At 37.7% G+C, this 8,915-nt stretch overlaps 1 long non-coding RNA gene across 2 annotated transcripts; it reads left to right on the top strand.

Annotated features, from left to right (window-relative positions):
• The first annotated feature begins 1,558 nt into the window (after window positions 1-1,558).
• Window positions 1,559-6,640, top strand: LOC129647653 (uncharacterized). Of its 2 annotated transcripts, XR_008712411.1 has the most exons (3): window positions 1,559-1,709; window positions 5,702-5,907; window positions 6,136-6,640. It is a non-coding gene; the product is annotated as an uncharacterized LOC129647653 (long non-coding RNA). The 2 variants fall into 2 exon arrangements; XR_008712410.1 differs by lacking the exon at window positions 1,559-1,709 and having other exon boundaries at window positions 5,619-5,907.
• The last annotated feature ends 2,275 nt before the right edge of the window (window positions 6,641-8,915 follow it).

Here is an 8,915-nt window from a genome sequence, read left to right as displayed (position 1 = left end):
CCACCCAAAGCCAATGCTAATCTTTTAACAGCTTCTTACCACATTAGACTCTGTCTTTCACTTTATCAATTCCATCTGAAGAGTCAATTTCATCTGTTTGAAAGAAAGCCGAATGACACCCAGATGCTCCAGGATGTGCAGGGAGAGAGCTAGGTCTTCTGTGTGTCTTCAGAAGACACACACACACAGTCTTCTGTTCCCAACATGAGGCCTTGAACCCCAGCAACTAGCTGAAATTCATGACATCCTGACGCCACTTTTGACTGCTGGGGCCCTACTGCATGGTTTTTTAAAGACTGATTTCATTGAAGTAGTTTACAACATTTCATTAATTTCTTCTGTACAGCAAAGTGAATCAGCTATACATAAATTAATATGTACAGGTTTTCGTATTCCTTTCCATTATGGTTTAGCATATGGTATTGAATATAGCTTCCTGTGCTATACAGTGGGGCCTCTTTGTTTGCCCATTCTATACGTAATGGTTTGTGAGCCTTGTTGCCAGTGCCAAGTTGGTCCAGCTCTCTGTAGACACCCCTATCATGTTCAGTAGTGCACTTAAAGAAGCATGAATTACAGATTTTAATGCTGATGATATACAACTGGTGATTAAGTTGTTTATTGCCCTTTGCTGTTGGTGATTTTAAAATGTGATTTATTTAAAATGAAATTTCTCAAGGAAACTTTATGAAATTCTCTTGCTAGAGGAGAATTCTTATTTTTGTTATATTTGCTTTTTTTTTCTTTGCAAATTTATACCTCCTTACTTTATCCTTAATTCTATGACTTCTGGATAGTTCTTTCATTAAAAGAATTATTGTCACTTTTTTTTCTTTAAACCTCCAACATTAATGGAAGTAATTGAAATGCTTATTGCCCACAAGTTCCCTCTGTAGGGATGCTACTTGAAATCATTAGTAATTATTATAACTTAGTTCCCCAACTTTCCCCAGTGATATATCTTGAGGGTTTGTTTGTTTTTTTTTTCCCCAGGAAATCTGGACCTATTTCAGATGATGTTATAGGAAATTTTATAAGTGTTCTGGCCTAGGGATGTTTTTCCCTTCCGTTTATTTAACCACTTATTATACCCTGAGGATGAGAATTGTGAGACTTTTAGCAAAGAATAGAGCAAAGACCAAAGAGGAATATCCCCGGGGTAGAAGTCCTGTGGATCTACCCTCTGAATATGTTAGGCTGCTGTCTGCTGAAAAGACCATCAAACCCCACCCTAATTGGCTTAAACAACAAGGAGATTCATTAATTCACATCAGAAGATATCCTGAGGGAGGGTGGGTTTGGGGCACTGTTTGTTAGGCTCTGACTTTGCTTCTCTGTGATCTTGGCACCACCTCCACTGAGGGTAGCAAGAGGCTACCAAGCCTAGGCATCACCTCCAGACATGACTCAGAGAACATGTGGGTGCTTTTTCCTGTATGTCTTTAGAAAAGCCTGCCTTTCCCACGCAAACCTCAGCAGTCGTCCCTTAACGTGTGAGTGGCTGCAACCGCACGAACCAATCAAGGACAAGGCGATGGGATCGCTGAGGAAGGTTGGCTAAGGCTTTGGCTTTTGGAGGAAGCAGGTTATCCAGGTAGAACTGGGGTTTAGTGTAGGCAACCAAGAACGTCAGCTGTGCCTTTGGAGGACAATCTAGGGAAGACTTTTGAAAGAGAAGAAATTTAAATGGAGTTCTTGACTTCTTCCAGGTGTGTGTGTGTGGAGGGGGTGGGCTCCAAAAGGCACGAATCAGTCTCTTAAACCTTTGAAGTTAGGAGCATTAGGCAAGACACTAAAACCTTGGGATTATACAGCTAAATGAAATGTATTTCTTGGCCTTGCTATCCAGAGACTTCTAACTCTAAAAGGTTTGATTGCCTCAATGCATCTTCCAGTTAGCAAACCAGTAAATAAGGAAAGTAGAGAAAGAGCTTTGGAGGTGCTGATGACATTAGAGCTTCTGCGTGAGTGGAAGATTTCACTTATTTTTCCAATTGCCCTTCCCCACTATGTACAAAGCAGTGTTAAATTATCCTGTTTGGGGTACTGAGATGTCAGTTGAGAGATGACTGATGGAATTAAAAATGCTCTTTTGCATTACCTCTGATTAAGGGTACGTGGGCTGGTGAGGTGGGTGGAGAGCTGTGCTGGCTGGGTTCTGACCTCTAATTCTGAAAGTCCTGGTGATTACAGGGTGGCTCACAGGTCTCCTCTCAACAGTTTACAGAGGTCACCTCTTAAGTGCTCAACCATTTGACATGTCTTTTATCATATCCTTATGACTCACTGCTTATGATTAATATATGCCTCTTCCGATTTTATTCTTACTTCTTAGTTTTTAATTCCTTTGGGAGTTTTCCCACATTAAGGAAAACAAGTAAGGGAAGCCTCTTAACTAATCATAAATAAATATTCCTGCTGACAAGGGCTTTTATTGGAAAAAGCAGAGGAACTGAGAGGGCTTTGGTGAAATTCAGTGGACTATAGGCCCAAATATGGAAAAGTAGTGCTTTCTGGGATAGCTTTTCATCTTGATCAAAAAATAATTGGAGAGGAGAGGGTAGCTTTGCAAGTGACCAGTTCTAGAAAGGCTAAAAAATAAAAGAATTTTCTTCAGTGTTGTGTGAGTGTCTGGCAAAATCTTACTTAATTTCTTTCTTTTAGGTAGGGATGCCTGCCAACGTGCAAAAAAAGAGTGACTTAAATATTCTTCTGCATTTTATAACTGATGCTATTTGGCATCCTTTGAGTTTGGCAGAGGCTGTAAGTGAACTATAGATCACCAAAGGGAACTGTTGGTATAAAGTCTTGCTCTACAGCCAATTAATGTGCAACTGCAAAAGCTCACTGATTCAAAGCCACTCTGGACTAGAACTTCACCTAACACTTCTTAATTTAGTGGAGTTTTTTTTGGTCTGTGTGTGTCTTCTTTAATATATCTCACAACCCTAACATAGATCCCAGCAAATGACTCAAAATCTGTGAAAAATGCTTTTCTGGCCATTTTTTTGCCTCCATAATGTTTGAAGACTTTCTTATGCTAAGTCCAAACATTCATGTACCAAATTCCATGGGGGCCTAATCATCTTTAATGTGAAAAGAATTTGGTTTTGGTTTCTTTCATCTTTTGTGGTCGAAGTTGGTCCAGAGATGAAACCATGGACCACTTTCCAACTCAACAGCATTACTAATAGAGAGGAAACCTGTAGATCTGTGTGATCAGATGTCCAAAGTAGAGGTGAATTGTTTTCCTTCACTCTTGAAATGAAGAGAACAATTTGATATGTGAGAGAAAAAGCGTCCTCAGGTCTCAAAACCTCTGAGGGCAGGAAATAATTTTAGAGCCTCATTTCTTAGAGAAAAGCTCCCGGAGCCTCTGTCTGAGGCCAATCTCTGCTTTCATCATCACCTTGGACTCCCCTCATCTCTCTTCTGATAGGACCACCTGCCTGAAGGAGTTAGACTTTTCATTATCTTGGTTTGCTCCATGATTTTTCTATAACATATTTTTGGATAACATTCCAAGGAAGGTTGCATGTGTAATAAATGTTTGGAGGTTTTGCATGTTTGAAATGTTCTAATTCTGCCCTCACAATTGACTGATAGTTAGCTTATCATAGAATTTCAGGTTTAAAAATGATATTGTCTCAGAATTTTTGAAAGTATCTAAATAATAGTACTTCACTGATGAAAAGTTAATTGAGCAGACATGAAAGTACTGTGCAAAATAAGTTTCCAAATTACATATAGATAGGTATTAGTAGCCGGAGAAGGCAATGGCAACCCACTCCAGTACTCTTGCCTGGGAAATCCCATGGATGGAGGAGCCTGGTAGGCTACAGTCCATGGAGTCGCTAAGAGTCGGACACGACTGAGCGACTTCACTTTCACTTTTCACTTTCATGCATTGGGGAAGGAAAGGGCAACCCACTCCAGTGTTCTTGCCTGGAGAATCCCAGGGGTGGGGGAGCCTGGTTGGCTGCCGTGTATGGGGTCACACAGAGTTGGACACGACTGAAGTGACTTAGCAGTAGCAGGTATTAGTAGCATCTTGGTAAAATAGCAAGTAAAATATCATGAACAAAAGCATTTTAAGAAAAATCTAGGCAGCAATACAATGGCATAAAAACTGTAGGTTCCCCCACCCTCATAAAAATCACTAAGTGTTAATTTCTGCTGAGTAGTAATTTTATTCAAACATCAGAATGCTTAGTTTATGGTGATAATTTACAAATAGATGTTTTAAAATAGTTTTCTCTAGTATAACTAACAAATGTCAACATAATTTAAAAACTGACCTTCTGTGTAATGCACTGGAGTCATAGAATACATCTTATTGGTAAGAATATGCATAATAGCTCAAATATAAGCTATAATAGACTTTCTAAAGGTAATACTAAAAAGTTCCTTAAAAGGAAACCATATCATATCTGACTATTGATAGTTGCTCAAGGATAAAGATGCAGTATTAGTGAGAAACTTGAATATTTTTGAAATAGTATATCTTCAAAGCTAATATTTTAAATGTATTCTTTTTTTAGCTTGGTTTGATGAAATATAAAACAAAACTCCCACCCCCTCCTTAAGTTGAACTTTTTTCCAATCCCACTGATGAAAATGAAAATACAAATTCTTCCTGCTGTCTTTATTCCCATAGTTTCCTTATTATATCACTTTTGGGGGACTAACTTTAAAATGTCAGTAGGAATATTGAAAGAAAGCAAGAGCTTTATATTTCAACTCCCCTATCAATGTACTACAGTAAGATATGTTAATAAGGAAAAAGGCCACGTTTTCACACAGTAGATGAACTTGAGTACCTTTGACCTCTGGCACCTGAAATTGACTGGCATTGAATTCAAATACATCTTATCCTTGGACAACATATGGAGAAGTTTATATTAGGCAGAATGAAGGGGATGACAGTGTATGGCAACAGCTGAGACCATCCACACATGACACAGCAATCACTACTTATCACATTCCATTAAAAACTATAAAAAAGAAACCAAGTCCCGGTAGGTACCAGGACTTCATCTGGCCAAAGCCACAAGAGCATCCTGGATCTAGAATCTTGAAGACTCCACCCCAAATGAACCTAATGAATAATTCTGAAACTGGTTTTTAAACAGGCCTACTAAAGCTTTTAATACTGTCTTTGAAAAGAGAGATTATATTAAAATTTAATTAATGAAAATACAGTTTTGTAGGTAAGACTCTTAACTTAAAATCCAATAAGTGGAACTTACAGGCTATTTTGACTTTTCTCTATAGCACAGAGTAACCAACTTTCGAGGGATAAACATTTTAGAAGATTATAAACTAAAAATAGCTTAGAATGAAATTGTTTTAACTGTTAAAGTTATTTGGCATCAGAATTCAGAAGGCTTTTCTAATTACCACCTGGAATTACCATATTTATGACACTTACCACCTGGAAGTGTCTTTTTTTTCCTCCCAAAGGTATTTAAGTATAATTTCTCATTATGCTATTTTATTTGGTAAGCAGATAAGTGTATAGGTAAATTATCTGTATTGAATGGTGGCAACAAGCTAGTTTTAAGTGTTGCTGCCGCTAAGTCGCTTCAGTCGTGTCCGACTCTGTGCGACCCCATAGACGGCAGCCCACCAGGCTCTCCCGTCCCTGGGATTCTCCAGGCAAGAACACTGGAGTGGGTAGCCATTTCCTTCTCCAATGCAGGAAAGTGAAAAGTGAAAGTGAAGTTGCTCAGTCATCTCCGACTCTTCGCGACCCCGTGGACTGCAGCCTACCAGGCTCCTCCACCCATGGGATTTTCCAGGCAAGAGTATTGGAGTGGGGTGCCATCGCCTTCTCCGAAGTTTTAACTGTTGTGCGCAAACAAATACAGCAAGAAAGAAGAAGGAGACTTAAAATAGGACATTATGGTGAGTGATGATCTCATCCTGGACCCCCATCAGCCAGTGTTTCTGAATCCGCAGATAGAAATCCTGCCTCTCAAAAAACAACTGAAGTAAAAAATGAATTTTTAATTTTTTGTAATTAAAAAATTTAAATTGAAGTATAGTTGATTTATAATGTTGTGTTAGTTTCAGGTGTACAGCAAACTGATTGAGAGATATATATATATATATATATATTTTTTTCTTTTTCAGATTTTTTCCTTTATAGGTTATTACAAAATACTGAGTATAGAGCAAGAAAAGAAATAACAGAACTGAAGAAGAAGCTAAGCCTCTTCTCTCAGGACAAAGGGGATAAGGATAACATGAAAGATAGGGATGTGCCCATCTAGCCTTAATAGGCTCTATAGATATTGAAGTGAAATTAAACTGTTTAAGCTAAATAGTCAACTGGAATGTAAATTTTCAATTCTTATTAGGGTATAGATGGTATAACTCTTAATGGTATTTAGTAATCCTGTATAAGACTTAACTAAAGTGAAATTGTAAAAGTATTTTAAAAAAATCCTTGTTTATTTATTTTATAGTTGGTTGTATATGTTAATCCCAAACTCCCAATTTACCCTTCCTCTACCCTCTTTCCCTCTTGGTAACCATAATTTTTTTTTCTATGTCTGTGAATCTATTTCTGTTTTGTAAATCAGTTCATTTGTATCATTTTTTTAGATTTCACAAATAAAAGATATGTGATATTTGTCTTTGTCTGACTTAGTGAATTTTTTTCTTGATGTAAATCAATTGTTTGATCCCCTAGGATCTTCCCTGGTGGCTCAGATGGTAAAGGATCTGCCTGCAATGTGGGAGACCCAGGTTCGCACTCTGGGTTGGGAAGATCCCCTGGAGAAGGGAATGGCAACCCACTCCAGTATTCTTGCCTGGGGAATCCCCTGGACAGAGGAGCTTCGTGGGCTACAGACCATGGGGTTGCAAACAGCTGGACATGACTGAACAACTAACACTTTCACTTTTCAAATCAATGCTTTGCTAGTTAGGTCTATTGACCTCAAATTCATTATTAATGATACTGTCTGAGCTGTTGTTGAAAACCAGTTTCAGCATTCATGGTTAAATAAGAAGAAAAGTGAAAAGAAACTTATAGCACAATTGAAAAATTTAACAATGATGAATAATGTTAAAGTACTTTTTTAGACAAAAGATGCTTTTATTTTTCATCTAAAGATGAAGGCAAAATTTAATTCCACAGGAACTGTTAAAAGGATGGGCATTCTTCCAATGACCACATGAACAACAGCCTTCCTGCTCTGGCAGTTCCCTTACATAGGTGGTCACGACACAGTTCTCTCCATTTTCTCCCAGATTGTTTCTGCATCCATACCTGCATTCATGGAACTCATGTGCATTCACTTCTTTCAGTGAAGTGTGGTCTTTATTCATGTCTTCACTTTTTTCTTATTTTTTTAAAGCCTTTCAGAGTAAAAGTTTTCAAACTGAAAGTCCTTGGCTAGTCCCTCGAGGTCTGTGGGTAAGCAATGAGTGCTGCGCTCAGCCGCCGTCGTATTGTCTTGGAGTCTTCGTGCCCACAAAGCCCCATAGAGAGCAATGACTTCTAACTCCTCGACATTCATGTCCATCTACAGAAATTGGATCCTACTGCAAAAGTTAGGATCTAAGACTTGAGAGAGCCCAGTCTGATCTTTAAACTCTTCATCTGATTCTTCTGGGAATTGATAAAATTTGATGCTATGTTTTCTGTTTTTATCAAGAATGTATTTCTTCAATGGGTCTCATTTTATCAATGAGGTTGTCAACTTATGCAATTACAAGTACAGAGTTCATGTCATTATCGTCATAAACTTTGCTTCACAGAATTTAAGTTCATGTTCAAAAGATGAAGTAGTGTAAAACAACAACGCGTCATGTTCTCTGTGACATGACTGTCTGTTCTAAACATGTTCATCACGCAGATATCATTTGAGCTGCTCATCAGTGTAATACATGGTTGACTACTTTACCATATCTTGCTGTAACCATTGCTATAAGTTGCAGTTTGATCCCTCCTTTAATCTTAGCTCTTTAAGCCTCGATTTGGAAAGCTTTTTTAGTTTTCTCTGTTCTATGTAAAATTATTTTGAATTGGAGATCAGTCAAGAGTAGTCTGTGAACATGGACTTTTAATCATTAGTACAGACTTGATTGGGAACATTTGCAAATGCAAGATGGCCAAGTATTTCTAGATTAGTAAGTAAACCCTGCAGCCTACTTGAACATTTTTTAATAGCTTTGGTCAATCAACAGACAAGTCAGAGTGCATGCTAACAAATGAGCCACAGACCCCCCTGACATCTGTGATCATGCCTTCAAAAATATTAAAATAACAGCTTAATTGAGATATAATTCACACATCCATTTAAAGTACACAATCAAATGGTTTTTAGTATATTCACAGGGTTGTACAGTCATGACCACTATCTGATTCCTGAATATTTTCATTACCTTTAAGAGAAACCTTAAGTCACAGTCATTTGCCACTTGCCCCAGCCCCTAGCAAACATAACTCATCCTTAAATTTGTATGAATTTGCCTGTTCTGGATGTTTCATGTAAATGGATTAATAAAATATGTACTTTTTTGTGACTGATTTCTTTCACTTAGCATAATGTTTCAAGGTTTATTCATATTGTAATATTAATAATACTTTCCTTTTTTGGCTAGATAATATTCCATTATAAGGATAGAGCAATTTTGTTTATTCATTTATCAGTTAATAGACATTTGAATTGTTTCCACTTTTGGATGATTACAAATAATGCTGCTATGAACACTAAAGTCCATGTTTCTATGGGGATATATGTTTTCAGCTCTGAAATTTCAGGTCATGTAGCTCCATGTTTAACAGTTTGAGGAACCGCCAAACTGTTTTCCAAAGAGTTTTAGCATTTTGCAGTCATGCCAATAATATGCGTAGGTTGCCCCTTCTCCACAGCCCTGCTAGCACTTTTTATGGTCTATCT

This window comes from Bubalus kerabau, chromosome 3, assembly GCF_029407905.1.
Source record: "Bubalus kerabau isolate K-KA32 ecotype Philippines breed swamp buffalo chromosome 3, PCC_UOA_SB_1v2, whole genome shotgun sequence".
In the NCBI taxonomy this organism is placed as follows: domain Eukaryota; kingdom Metazoa; phylum Chordata; class Mammalia; order Artiodactyla; family Bovidae; genus Bubalus; species Bubalus kerabau.
Note: the sequence above shows the minus strand (reverse complement) of the source record. Positions and strands in the feature narration are given on the sequence as shown.